The sequence below is a fragment of the Abramis brama genome (genome assembly GCF_963993115.1).
Source record: "Abramis brama genome assembly, chromosome: 12".
Classification (NCBI taxonomy): Eukaryota; Metazoa; Chordata; class Actinopteri; order Cypriniformes; family Leuciscidae; genus Abramis; species Abramis brama.
This window is the reverse complement of record NC_139974.1, coordinates 20683336-20696550: the sequence shown is the minus strand read 5'-3', so window position 1 is coordinate 20696550 and position 13215 is coordinate 20683336. Positions and strand designations below refer to the sequence as shown.

General features: G+C 37.3%; 1 long non-coding RNA gene across 1 annotated transcript; it reads right to left on the bottom strand.

Annotated features, from left to right (window-relative positions):
* Positions 1-3095: 3095 nt before the first annotated feature.
* LOC311093764 lies at positions 3096-4039 on the bottom strand. Its single transcript, XR_014608483.1, has 3 exons — positions 3803-4039; positions 3562-3665; positions 3096-3257 (listed from the first exon to the last, which is right to left on the bottom strand). It is a non-coding gene; the product is annotated as an uncharacterized lncRNA (long non-coding RNA).
* Positions 4040-13215: the final 9176 nt, after the last annotated feature.

Sequence of the window (13215 nt, the reverse complement as noted above, 5' to 3'; positions counted from 1 at the left end):
TCTCGGGGAACAAACAGAGTGATTTGCATTCGGCGGCATAAATATTTTCTGCCGGCAGACCCGGGAATCGAACTCGGATCCCCCGCGCGAAGGCCTAAGAATCTACCACTGGACCACAGTGAAGATACATAGACATAAAGTCAGCGCGAGTATTATCCACACTGGCGTTTGCTTGCAGGCATGTACCACGTGCTCGTGGGCAGCAAAAAACACGTCTGCAGTTGCCTCTCGGGGAACAAACAGAGTGATTTGCATTTTCAGACGCCTGAAAAATGCCAGAATGTGAGAAGAGTGGATATCGCCCAGTTTCAGCGGGGCTGAAAACACTCCATTCTCCTTTCGCCAGTGACGCACGGGAACCATAGAAACGGTGTTCGGTTGCAGGCAAGCGGGTACTACGCGCTCGCTGGCTGCAAAATGCATCTCTGCAGTCGCCTTCAGGGGACTGACAGAGCAAAGCATTGGCGGCATAAATATATGTGCTTGCAATAATATTTCCAGTCGCCGAACAGGAAACTGAGAAATGTGAGAGAAAAGAGGTCAGACCGACCAACGGCGGGACTAAGAACACTCTTTTCTCCTTCGCCGGTGGATGACGCGTGCAGAGGCAGGGTAGCTTTTCTTGTAACGTAAAGAAAAACTAATCCCGCCATCCACTTCCAGGAAGGGCAGCCTCGGAAAGGATGCCCGGCGAGTCCTCAGAGTCACCGTAGGCAATTGGCTCGGAGTGAAGGCGTTTCGCCGTCAGCGAGCGCGAGCGCTGCATGAGAAGGCATCTTGAAAAAGACGCAGCTCTTTTAGGGGTGAGTGTTGCAAAGCGAACACACACACACACACACACAAGAACAAAGAATGGAAAGGATATGGCGTCGGAAAGCGCAGCAGGTACGGCGGTAGAAGGCGGCGTTGGCCAGCGGCTTCGAGGGCTCGTCCCGCTGAAGTGCTTGCATCAGACGACGCGTGCTTCCTCGTGATCCAGCGATGCGTGAGCTTCGCTGAAGAGATGAAAAATCAAGTGAATCAGCCTTTTCGAGCTCCTTTTATAGAGGTTAGCCACACCCGTCTCGGTGGGAAGTGGCAAGGAGGGCGCGAAGCGCCCTCATTGGCCTGATGTCACTTCAGGCCTCGCTCGATAGGCTTATGCAGTTGCCGCAGAACAGCCAATGAGCGAGCAAGCTGTCTCGCCATAGCTGTGTACTGCTGCAACGCGCTTTACATATATGGAAAATTAAGGATAATTTTTTGCTTCAGTATTTCGTGAAAAGAGACTTTTCCCGTAGCGTTTTTACAAAAAACGCAGTACGAGAGGACTCTCGTAAGAGAACTAGGATATTCACAACACAAACGTCCGTGTCCTCGTCTGATTCAGAGATTTCGTCCAGGAGAAATTGTCGTCGTTGAAATTCTTTGCTGCAGACGGACTCTATCTCTGTGTTCGTAGCGGTTCGTAGTTGCATAGTGAGATCACCGGCGCCACCAGTCCGCCCTAACTCGAGCCAGTCCGGGCTCCTCGTCCGCGGCAGGCAGGTCTTCTGCCTCGGCTGCTCTTCGCTATAATGCGGCTTGTAAAGGTAGCCACAAACACCTGATTCAAGCATCAGACTTCCGAAATCCTCTTCTTCTATATCATATTGAGCACTCTCCTCCACTATTGTCATAACTTTACATCTGTCTCCACAGCGCCTGTTAGCTTAGCTTCAAACAAGATGGAGGATATTGCTTTCAGTTTCAGAGAGTAAAGTCCCACCCACTGATCTGTAATAGGTCTGTAGCGTGAGCGGTTCCCGCCCCCTGGGAAAGATGAGGAACGAGTGTTGTAGTCTTAACAGAAATCCCCCCCTCTTACACTTCCTCCTACAATGACGCAAAATGACGATTTTTGCGTCATTGTAGGAGGAAGTGTAAGAGGTAAATAACGGATTTCTCCCATCTCAGGGAAAAATGAGAGAGTGTTGCACGACCATTCAATAGTATGACTGGGTTTCTAACAATGCAAAGCTTAATGCAAATGGGTGGAGTGACCCTTTAAGTGCAATTAATTTCAAATATATCACATATTAAGTTGAAATAAAATGTAATAAGTTGCCATTAAGAGTGATTTTTTGGAACAACTTAATTGTTACTTTATTACAACTTTATATCTACTTTCATAATTGCTTCTAGTGTTTTTAAAATATACTTAAAGTGCACTACACAATATAATGACACGCAATTAATCTGATTTAAAATATACTTTAATGTCAGTTAACAATACACTTAAGTGTGAATTAAATGCAATTTTTTCGACACACTGAATGCACATTAAGTGCAATTAATTTCAAATATATCACATATTAAGTTGAAATAAAATGCAAAAAGTTGCCATTAAGAGTGATTTTTTGGAACAACTTAATTGGTACTTTAATACAACTTTATATCTACTTTCATAATTGCTTCTAATATCTTCAAAATATAGTTAAAGTGCACTACACAATATAATGACGCAATTAATGTGATTTAAAATATACTTTAATGTCAGTTAACAATACACTTAAATGCAATGTTACAATCAACAAAAACAAAAATGTAAACCCCTCTAAATTTACTGACAAAATAATCTCTAAAAGAAATACATAAAAACCTTTCTGTTGATGCACAAGAAAACCCCAAGAAACACTATACATAAACACAAACAGTTTTGGAAAGAGACCTTTGGTTATTTATCTCTTAAAGGGATACTCCACTTTAAAATGAAAATTCTGTCATCATATACTCACCCTCATGTTGTTTCAAACCTGTATGAATTTCTTTCTTCTGCTGAACAGAAATAAAGATATTTAGAAGAATGTTAGTAACCAGACAGTTTTTGGTACCATTGACCATTGATTTTTTTTTCCTACTATGGAAGTCAATGGTACCAAAATCTGTCTGGTTACTAACATTCTAAATATCTTTCTTTCTGTTCAGCAGAGGTTTGAAACAACATGAGGGTGAGTATATGATGACAGAATTTTCATTTTAAAGTGGAGTATCCCTTTCAACCTTTACCAGCACCAACATTAAACAGGACCAAATGCTTACTCCAGCATTACAGTGAATCTAAGTTTGTCTAAAAAAACCCCAAAAAACTGAAGAACTCCAAAAGCACAAAAGCCAAAACTATTTGTCACCCAATTTTTTAAGTTGTTGGAAAGTGCTGTTTGTCAATGTCCCAGATGCTCTCCAGAGTATATGTGAATTGAAATGTTTCAAAGATGCAGGAAAGTCAGAAAAAATGCCTTGAGGAAAAAAACAAACACAAAAAAAAAAAAAAAACAGAAAATTTGTTTATAATACAGATCCAGTCCATTATTATATTTGGTTCAAATGAATGAAAGAGATAGATATACAGTTGCGCTTCAAAGTTGATATACACCTTGCAGTATCTGCAAAATGTTAACAATTTTAGCAATAATAGAGATCACAAAAATGTATACGTTTTATTTTTTATTTAGTACTACCCTGATGAAGCAGTTTATTCTGCAAGGTGTATGTAAACTTTTGACTGTTAACTGTTGATGAATGTGTGATGTGATTGATTACCTCAGTCACCAGGGCCACATCGTAGTAGAAAGCTGGGCAAGGTTCCTTCTATTTCCCACAAACACCAGGATTCCACTGACTACGCCATCTTTACTGACACTGGGCTTAAAGTGATTAAAAATAGAGAACCTTTTTATTGCTACTTTACAGGGAATTAAGCATAACTTTATCAATTACACAAATATAGATATATGACCCATGCAAACCCAGAACCAATGCAAATTATGAAAGGTATTCTTACATTTTAAGCTTGCCCCACATAGCTATCTTCATGGAGGATGTTCCTGTTCCTGTATTTACTACGGTTGACACAGCAATGCTGCAAGCCTTCTTCCTTTGGTTTGTTACCTATAAAATATATGATGATTATAGGGGCATGTGTAAATGCACAGGTGGGAATTTATTACTTGCACATGCAAAAGATTCAAAGCATTTAAAAGCTATAGGGATAGTTAGTGACTTGAAAGTAGTGTTTTAGCTTGATCAGGATGTGCTGTCATTATAAATCTTGTAACATCACCTCATCAATACAGGTCTGTGATTCCACACCGCTTGCAATGTATCTCCAATAACAAATATGAACTGATCCTGCAAAATGAATGTTTAAATCCAGATAAACAAAAATATTACATATTCCAAAACAAATAGTAATTGAACAACTCTTTAAATACAAAATTAAATTGAACACATTACAAGCATTTTTTCTAGAGGTGGGTAATATATTAAATATTTATGGTGGTTATAAGATTGATTATTTGTATTAAATGTATATAAACGTCTTCGAGTGTTACAATATTGGATCAGCATTCAGCTAATTTTTAGTAGCTTGTTTAAAATAATTTAAAAAGTCGGTTTAGTTTAAAAAATAAATAAATAAATCAGCAACCAAATTCCTCGAACACGACCACACACGCCTTCCTCACATTACAATGTAAGACATTATTAGAATGCAATCATATATAAATTATTGAAAACATGATCAATTCACCTCCCGAGTCTATTGAGTTTATAATATCTGCGATTAAAATGCACTCAGCAACTGACATGTTACGGTGAAAAAAAAAATTAACTAAAGAAAGCATCAAGATATACTTACTTGACTGATTATTTGCAGCATAACTTCTCATCTGCAAACAAACATCCAAACGTGTTGCTCCTTTTGTTCTCTTGTTTGGCTAGCTTCAGTATCATCACGCATCGCAAACGATCGCAAACGGATCGCAAAACATAGCACATTTTTCAAACTCTAGTGAAGTAGTGCGTCATAATGACGTAGTATTTCTCGTGCATGCGCATTAAACAACATATTCATATATCATGCATGGTTAAATGTTATTTCAGCTTTTCTGTTTAAGTTGAAGTTGATCTAACTCATTGTGTTGTTAAACTCTGTAAGTTCACAAAACTTTCATTAACCTAACTAAAAGTCAGTCTTTTTTTTGTTCAATGTAGTGTAGTGTGATTAAACTTAAATGTATTTTAACTGAATTTAAATGCAAATTCATTTTGTTTACATTTGTTTAACTTTTGCTCGCAATTAATACAATTAAATGTGTGTTTAATTGACTTAGACAGGGTTCGTACACTTTTTCCAAGGTCAAATTCAAGCACTTTTCAAGCACTTTCCAGGTCCATTTTAAAGCTTTTTCCAGCACCTTACACTACCGTAAATTACATACCAATACATAGTTAAAATTATTATTTAGTGTTTTTATCACATCAAAAGAGATAAACAGCCAAATGTTTCATAATAGCAGAGGGCTGCACGATATTGAAGAAAAATGAGATATGCGATAACTCATTAAATAATGCAATATTCGATATGCGATACGATAATGCTTAAAGTGTGTCATATTAACTTAAATTATCTATAAAATGTCTTTAAAATGATATAATCTACACATACGTGTTTCACATTCTTTTTGTGATAAGAAAATATCCCTACAACTTCAAGACAGTGAACATCAGCATAAGAAGTGTTATTTTAACATCACTGGGGTTTAGGGGTTCAGGTTATCCTACATTAGGTTTATTTAACAACAGAAACTGATTAATCAAATGTAAAAATAAACACTGCTTAGTTTTCACTGCATGAATTAAATATACTGATTCTTATTAAAGCTACAAAAGTTAGCCTATTCAGCCAAAAGCAGTGAGTGATTTTCTTTGTCTTTTGTTCATGACCCCAGTTATAGCTGTTGCGATATGCAATTATGCATATTGTAATATATACATTTGCAATATTTCGATATATTGTGCAGCCCTAATATTTAAGCCAATCATTCTTCAAAATGTATCACTAAGTATATAGCCATATGAATAATATACTTTTCATTATATTAATGTCCAAATAGTGCTTACCAGATAATATGATTTATAGGCTGTAAAACTGAATTAATTTCAAATATGAAGACTTGAAGATTTGAACAGAAATATTTGACAGGCCTTCCCGTTTTGGGACACATTCTTGATATAGACAAGGTTTGAACAATATCTGAGTGCACAGGCACCTGCCTGATAAATGTATTTCATTGCCAAGATGTATTGGGCCAAGACATAACGTTAGCTAATACATTTACTGGAATAGAGCAGTGTAAATATTGCATAGGGCCATCCTAAACCTTACAGTACTAACTTATGACACTGACTGATTTCAGTTCAGCAATCAACGACTGTTGTTATGCACTGGGCTAACGTTTGCAGGTTAATTTGCACGTTACAGTTCTGTAATTTTGGCAATGTTCACTAGCCTAGAAATCTAGACGCACCCTAGCGGCAGCAAAATGTATTTCGCAGCCAGGTGGGTCTAGCAACTCTCAATAGACCTTCTAGCTGCAAAAACCTAAATTGGGTCAGGCCAATCACGTCGTGTATAGAGTAGGCGGGGGCGGGCTTAACATATGACGACAGAGTTGCGACGGCTGCCACTTGAAAACAAAGAATGACGGCTGCTGATGGAGAACAACGGTCTTTCGAATCGGCTTTGGCCGCGACTCTGGAGGACTTGGAGTTAAGTTTTTCTTTGAGAAAAGAGCAAAGAACGGCACTTAAGTCATTCTTAAAAAAAGGAAGATGTGTTCGTCGTTTTGCCGGCCAGATATGGCAAAAGTTGAATCTATCAACTAAGCTCCGCTGTTGGGAAAACGCTCTGGTTGGTTTAAGCGCTGTCCTATTGCGTGCAGAGGGAATTTGAAAGACAGCCGTTTATCCCGCCCCTCGGATTAAACCGCGTCTATGGTGAGTTTCCAGACCTAACATCTTGATGTAGGTCTGGCTTGCCAGGCTAAATGTTCACTGCATATTCCACAAATGAACGTGACATAACGGACATGCAATACTTACATTACATTATCACACCAAGTACTCTCAGTCACTAATGGCCCTTTCAGATAGGACGCGGATCGCGCTGCGCTATGAAATGAAACCGATATATTTAAATGGCTTGCGCCGCGCAACTCGGACCAAAGCGGAGCTCAGCGAGCTCGCGCGCACGCCGCGGTCAAAGTTTAAAATAGTTCAACTGTTGCCGCTGCGTGGCCAATAATCTGATTGTGTGGCCCAGCTCCGGGCCACACAATCACTTGGCCCAAGTACCGCAAAGAATGACGGCCCTGAAGTGGCCCAGAACTGGATTAAAGACAAGGTTCACACATGGGCCATAACTGGCCCGAATCTCAGCCAGTTAGTCACCTTTAACTGGCCCTGAACTGGGCCAATACAGGTTTTATTATTGGTACCAATTCTCAGCCATACGTTAACCATATCGACACCACCCTTTAACCAGAAACCCCAAAACTGAGCCATAACCCAGCCTAATCTTACCCAAACCATGTGAACAAATAAGGCACAATAAAATTCAATTCTCAAAAATAGTTTATTTAACAATAGGCACAAGCCAATAATAATAAATTATTATTTTCTATTTTTTTTAGTACAATCAAAGCTTAACATCTTATTACCACCTCAAAGTGCATTTAATTTCAAAATGTTCTGGTCTGTCTTAAACAGTAGTTTACTTATTGTAGTAATGCACAAGCTAAAAAAAAAAAAAGAGAAAGAAAAACAGCTAGAATTTGTGAACACTATTTTTAGTTGCCTGAACAGCCAACTATGTACAACATTTTTCAATTCTAACTAAATGAATCTATTAATGAATCTAGCACTGAAATTTAAACATATTATAATGTAATTTTACTCTCAACAAACATAGAGCAAATAAAAAAAAATACTTAAAACAAATTTGCACATAAGAATGTTTGTATGTGTGAGGGAGAAAGTGATGCTATTTAGGACTGTCCTCAGGAAGTAAAGTACAGCTCTGCGCAGCCCGTTTTCTCCTCAAGCGCTCTTCCCAGACAGCAAGTGTCGGCCCAGATCCGGCCCACATCTAACATAGTGTCGGCCCAGATCCGGCCCACATCTGGACCGTGTGAAATCCACATGAACCAGATTTGGGCCAGATCTGGGCTGATACTATGTTGCTGTCTGGGTCTCCTTCCTCCATCTCTATCAATGGCTGAAGCCATTTTTGTATTGTTGCTTCTATCTCCTGATCAGTGGCATGTGTCAGACGATTTTTTCCTCACAGCAGCTGAAAGACAAAATACTAAATTAATAAATGCATACAGTGAGGAAAATAAGTATTTGAACACCCTGCTATTTTGCAAGTTCTCCCACTTGGAAATCATGGAAGGGTCTGAAATTGTCATCGTAGGTGCATGTCCACTGTGAGAGACATAATCTAAAAAAAAAATCCAGAAATCACAATATATGATTTTTTAACTATTTATTTGTATGATACAGCTGCAAATAAGTATTTGAACACCTGTCTATCAGCTAGAATTCTGAACCTCAAAGACCTGTTAGTCTGCCTTTAAAATGTCCACCTCCACTCCATTTATTATCCCAAATTAGATGCACCTGTTTGAGGTCGTTAGCTGCATAAAGACACCTGTCCACCCCATACAATCAGTAAGAATCCAACTACTAACATGGCCAAGACCAAAGAGCTGTCCAAAGACACTAGAGACAAAATTGTACACCTCCACAAGGCTGGAAAGGGCTACGGGGAAATTGCCAAGCAGCTTGGTGAAAAAAGGTCCACTGTTGGAGCAATCATTAGAAAATGGAAGAAGCTAAACATGACTGTCAATCTCCCTCGGACTGGGGCTTCATGCAAGATCTCACCTCGTGGGGTCTCAATGATCCTAAGAAAGGTGAGAAATCAGCCCAGAACTACACGGGAGGAGCTGGTCAATGACCTGAAAAGAGCTGGGACCACCGTTTCCAAGGTTACTGTTGGTAATACACTAAGACGTCATGGTTTGAAATCATGCATGGCACGGAAGGTTCCCCTGCTTAAACCAGCACATGTCAAGGCCCGTCTTAAGTTTGCCAATGACCATTTGGATGATCCAGAGGAGTCATGGGAGAAAGTCATGTGGTCAGATGAGACCAAAATAGAACTTTTTGGTCATAATTCCACTAAACGTGTTGAGTGGAGAAGAATGATGAGTACCATCCCAAGAACACCATCCCTACTGTGAAGCATGGGGGTGGTAGCATCATGCTTTGGGGGTGTTTTTCTGCACATGGGACAGGGCGACTGCACTGTATTAAGGAGAGGATGACCGGGACCATGTATTGCGAGATTTTGGGAACAACCTCCTTCCCTCAGTTAGAGAATTGAAGATGGGTCGAGGCTGGGTCTTCCAACATGACAGTGACCCGAAGCAAACAGCCAGGATAACCAAGGAGTGGCTCTGTAAGAAGCATATCAAGGTTCTGGCGTGGCCTAGCCAGTCTCCAGACCTAAACCCAATAGAGAATCTTTGGAGGGAGCTCAAACGCCGTGTTTCTCAGCGACAGCCCAGAAACCTGACTGATCTAGAGAAGATCTGTGTGGAGAAGTGGGCCAAAATCCCTCCTGCAGTGTGTGCAAACCTGGTGAAAAACTACAGGAAACGTTTGACCTCTGTAATTGCAAACAAAGGCTACTGTACCAAATATTAACATTGATTTTCTCAGGTGTTCAAATACTTATTTGCAGCTGTATCATACAAATAAATATTTAAAAAATCATACATTGTGATTTCTGGATATTTTTTTTTTTTAGATTATGTCTCTCACAGTGGACATGCACCTACGATGACAATTTCAGACCCCTCCATGATTTCTAAGTGGGAGAACTTGCAAAATAGCAGGGTGTTTAAATACTTATTTTCCTCACTGTATACAAATATTCATCCACCTACTATAAATAAATGTAGGTAACAAATTAAAATAAGATTGCTTCGGTTAAATTTTATACAGGAAATGATTGCTTATAATGTGGCACTATTGAATGACCCGTAGGCCGGTCTATCGCACCCCGGTCGCGTCAGTCTGTAACTTACTCGCGTTCTCAAGTTCAGGGCAGTGAATCAGCTAACGTTACCATATCAGGCAAAAGTTCACTTCAATAAAGAACAAAGTGACATCCGTGTTTGAATTCAGGTATTTAAAAAAGCTCCAAAAAAGCGATTCTTCTATTTTTAAAAGATTGCCATTACAAAACCTGCCAAAATAACCTTCGTACCTGCGACGGTCGATTTTTAATCGAGGTTAAGGTTAAATAAAAATACAAAACAAATAAGAGAGGAGTGAACACATCGCAGGCTTGATCTGTTTCGGCATGAGTGCAAAAGAGAATGTGGTTGCATATCTGCTGTATTTATTGCTGTATGTATCTAATGTTGTTAGGTCGTGACTCGTGCACAAAATAGCTTCATTTACCTGAACAGCAGTTCGGTTGTCAGACGTCTTCTTCACCCTTCAGCGGGAGGAATTTCAAATGACGCATCACGTGAACCTCATCCACCAACCAGAAAGCTGCTGTTACCGTGGAGATTGCACACAAATAAACAATAGTTCACTGCACAGTATTGAATATATATATATATATATATATATATATATATATATATATATATAGATCTGGGCCACACAACTCCCATGCACAATCAGCCCAAATGTTGTCTGCCGACATGCAGTGCCATCATTGCCACACTTGGCCCACAGTTGGCTGACATGATGCATGCCAGTGCCGGCAACACGCCAGCAGTGCCATTGTGAGGCCACATTTGGGCCAAGTCTGTTTGCTATGTGGGACGAACCCTGCTTAGAACAACATAATGATATTGAAAGTATTATGTTCACAGATGTAAAGTAGCTACAACACATACTATTAGGCTCCTCTCATATATTACATTTTATTTTCAAATATTATGTAGAAAGCTGACACTAGTTGAGATCATAGAGCAAGGGCTGGTGATAAAAATGTCAACAATAAGTTGTACTGGATTATACTGTATAAGCAGATGTATTGGGAAAATACATTTCAACTGCATAATGCACACAGTATATATTATAGACAAAACACATTTAAAATACATTAACAAATTAATTTTGGACAACACACTTGAGTTGGAATTAAAATCAATTATTTTCCATGTTTTCCATTAAAACTGTTATTTTATTTAGTATATATTAGTCAATACATCAAAATAAATTTCCTTTAATAACTTATAACTTTAACTTTAATAAATTTAAAACACTATAAATCATAATTATTTAAAATGTATGTTTAAGTAAAACTTAGTAGACATTACAAAGTGCATTTTTTAAAACATGCACTTAAGTGTGTTTATAAATATTGTCATGAAAGTGTTCTTTCTTTAAGTAACATTTAATTAGACATTATTAAAAAGTGCATTTGTAAAAAGTGCACTTAAGTGTGTTTATAAAAAATATGATGAAAGTGTACTTTCTTTAAGTTAAGCTTAATTAGACATTATTACAAAGTGCATTTTTAAAAAGTGTACTTAAGTGTGTTAAAAAATATTGTGATGAAAGTGTACTTACTTTAAATTAAACTTAATTAGATAATATTACAAAGTGCATTTATAAAAAGTGCACTTAAGTGTGTTTATAAATATTGTTATGAAAGTGTACTTTCTTTGAGTTAAGCTTAATTAGACAATATTACAAAGTGCATTTTTAAAAATGCACTTAAGTGTGTTTATAAATATTGTGATGAAAGAGTACTTACTTTAAGTTAAACTTAATTAGATATTATTACAAAGTGCATTCGTAAAAAGTGCACTTAAGTGTGTTTATAAATATTATGATAAAAGTGTACTTTCTTTAAGTAAAACTTAATTAGACATTATTACAAAGTGCATTTTTAAAAAGTGTATTTAAGTGTGTTAAGAAATATTGTGATGAAAGAGTACTTTCTTTAAGTTAAACTTAATTAGATATTATTACAAAGTGCATTCGTAAAAAGTGCACTTAAGTGTGTTTATAAATATTATGATGAAAGTGTACTTTCTTTAAGTTAAGCTTAATTAGACATTATTACAAAGTGCTTTTGTAAAAAGTGCACTTAAGTGTGTTAATAAATATTGTCATTAAAGTGTATTCCCTTTAAGTACACATAAGTGGTCTTTAATTTTCATTTTATTATATTATCTGCAAGTGCACTTTTCAAAAAGTATACTTTTATTATTTTAAGCACACAAAAAGTGTGTTAAAAAAAACAACTCTTTTTCACAAGGGTAGATCTAGCTTAGAGTTGAACTGCCAAAATAATGTAACTTCGAATATAAATTATTCCATCGACTCTATATAACACAACATGCAGACTCCAACTTGATATAACGAAGCAATCGCTAACAAAAAGACCTTACCTTACCTACCAAGTCTTACCTTGACTTTTTGCAGTTTTTGCGTCCTCCGTCCTCCTGACAATCCTCTGATGTTTTGGTTTTGAGCGCCTTTTTCGCGCTTTATTCCGGCAACGTTTAAATTTAAAGGGCCGTGAACTGGAAAATCGTCAGTTAGATTTTTTTTTTCTTCACAGACAACTACAAATGCAGTAAATATTATATTTAAACATAATAGATCTTATCTCTAATCAGCAAAAAAGTGGGAACATTTTGTCATAAATGCAGGGCTTTGAAAAAGTATTCAAGAAAAAATATCAAAATAATATTTTCTCATAGCAGGTTCTGCTGATTTGTCATCTTCATTTAATTGTATTTCATCAATTATAGTGTCAATTAGTATTATAATTTTTTAATCTTTAATAAAGATTGTTTATAGCATAAAGATGACAGTTGTATAAATGTAAATTATATTTAGCCAGAAATGTAAGAAAAATGTAAGGTTTATTTATATATAGACATTTTTTTTACATATTTAAATATTTTAAGGGAGTTAAATATTACCCTTTGTGGGGTCACTTTGACACACCTAGGAACAGTGAATCGCAACCTTTTTGACTTCAATGTCCCCTTATATTCTCCACAACAAATCCTGTACATTTGTTATAAAAATAGCCAAATAATGAGAAATATCTTGATTTTTGGTGGATTTAGTTTTGTCATAATTTTAAGTCATCTTGAGGCCCCAGTGGAAGTTTGTCCAGGTCTGCTCTAGAAGTTAGATGACACTGCTAGCAAGATAAGCAAGGTTACACCGAGTAGGGTACATCTTTGTTGATCCTGGAACAGCATTCACCCAATTAGATTTGAAGTTTGCAGTTATGTCAAGTTTAGGCTTACAACCATGCTTTTAGATCAATGTTATTATCATTTCCCTCTGATTGTAGGT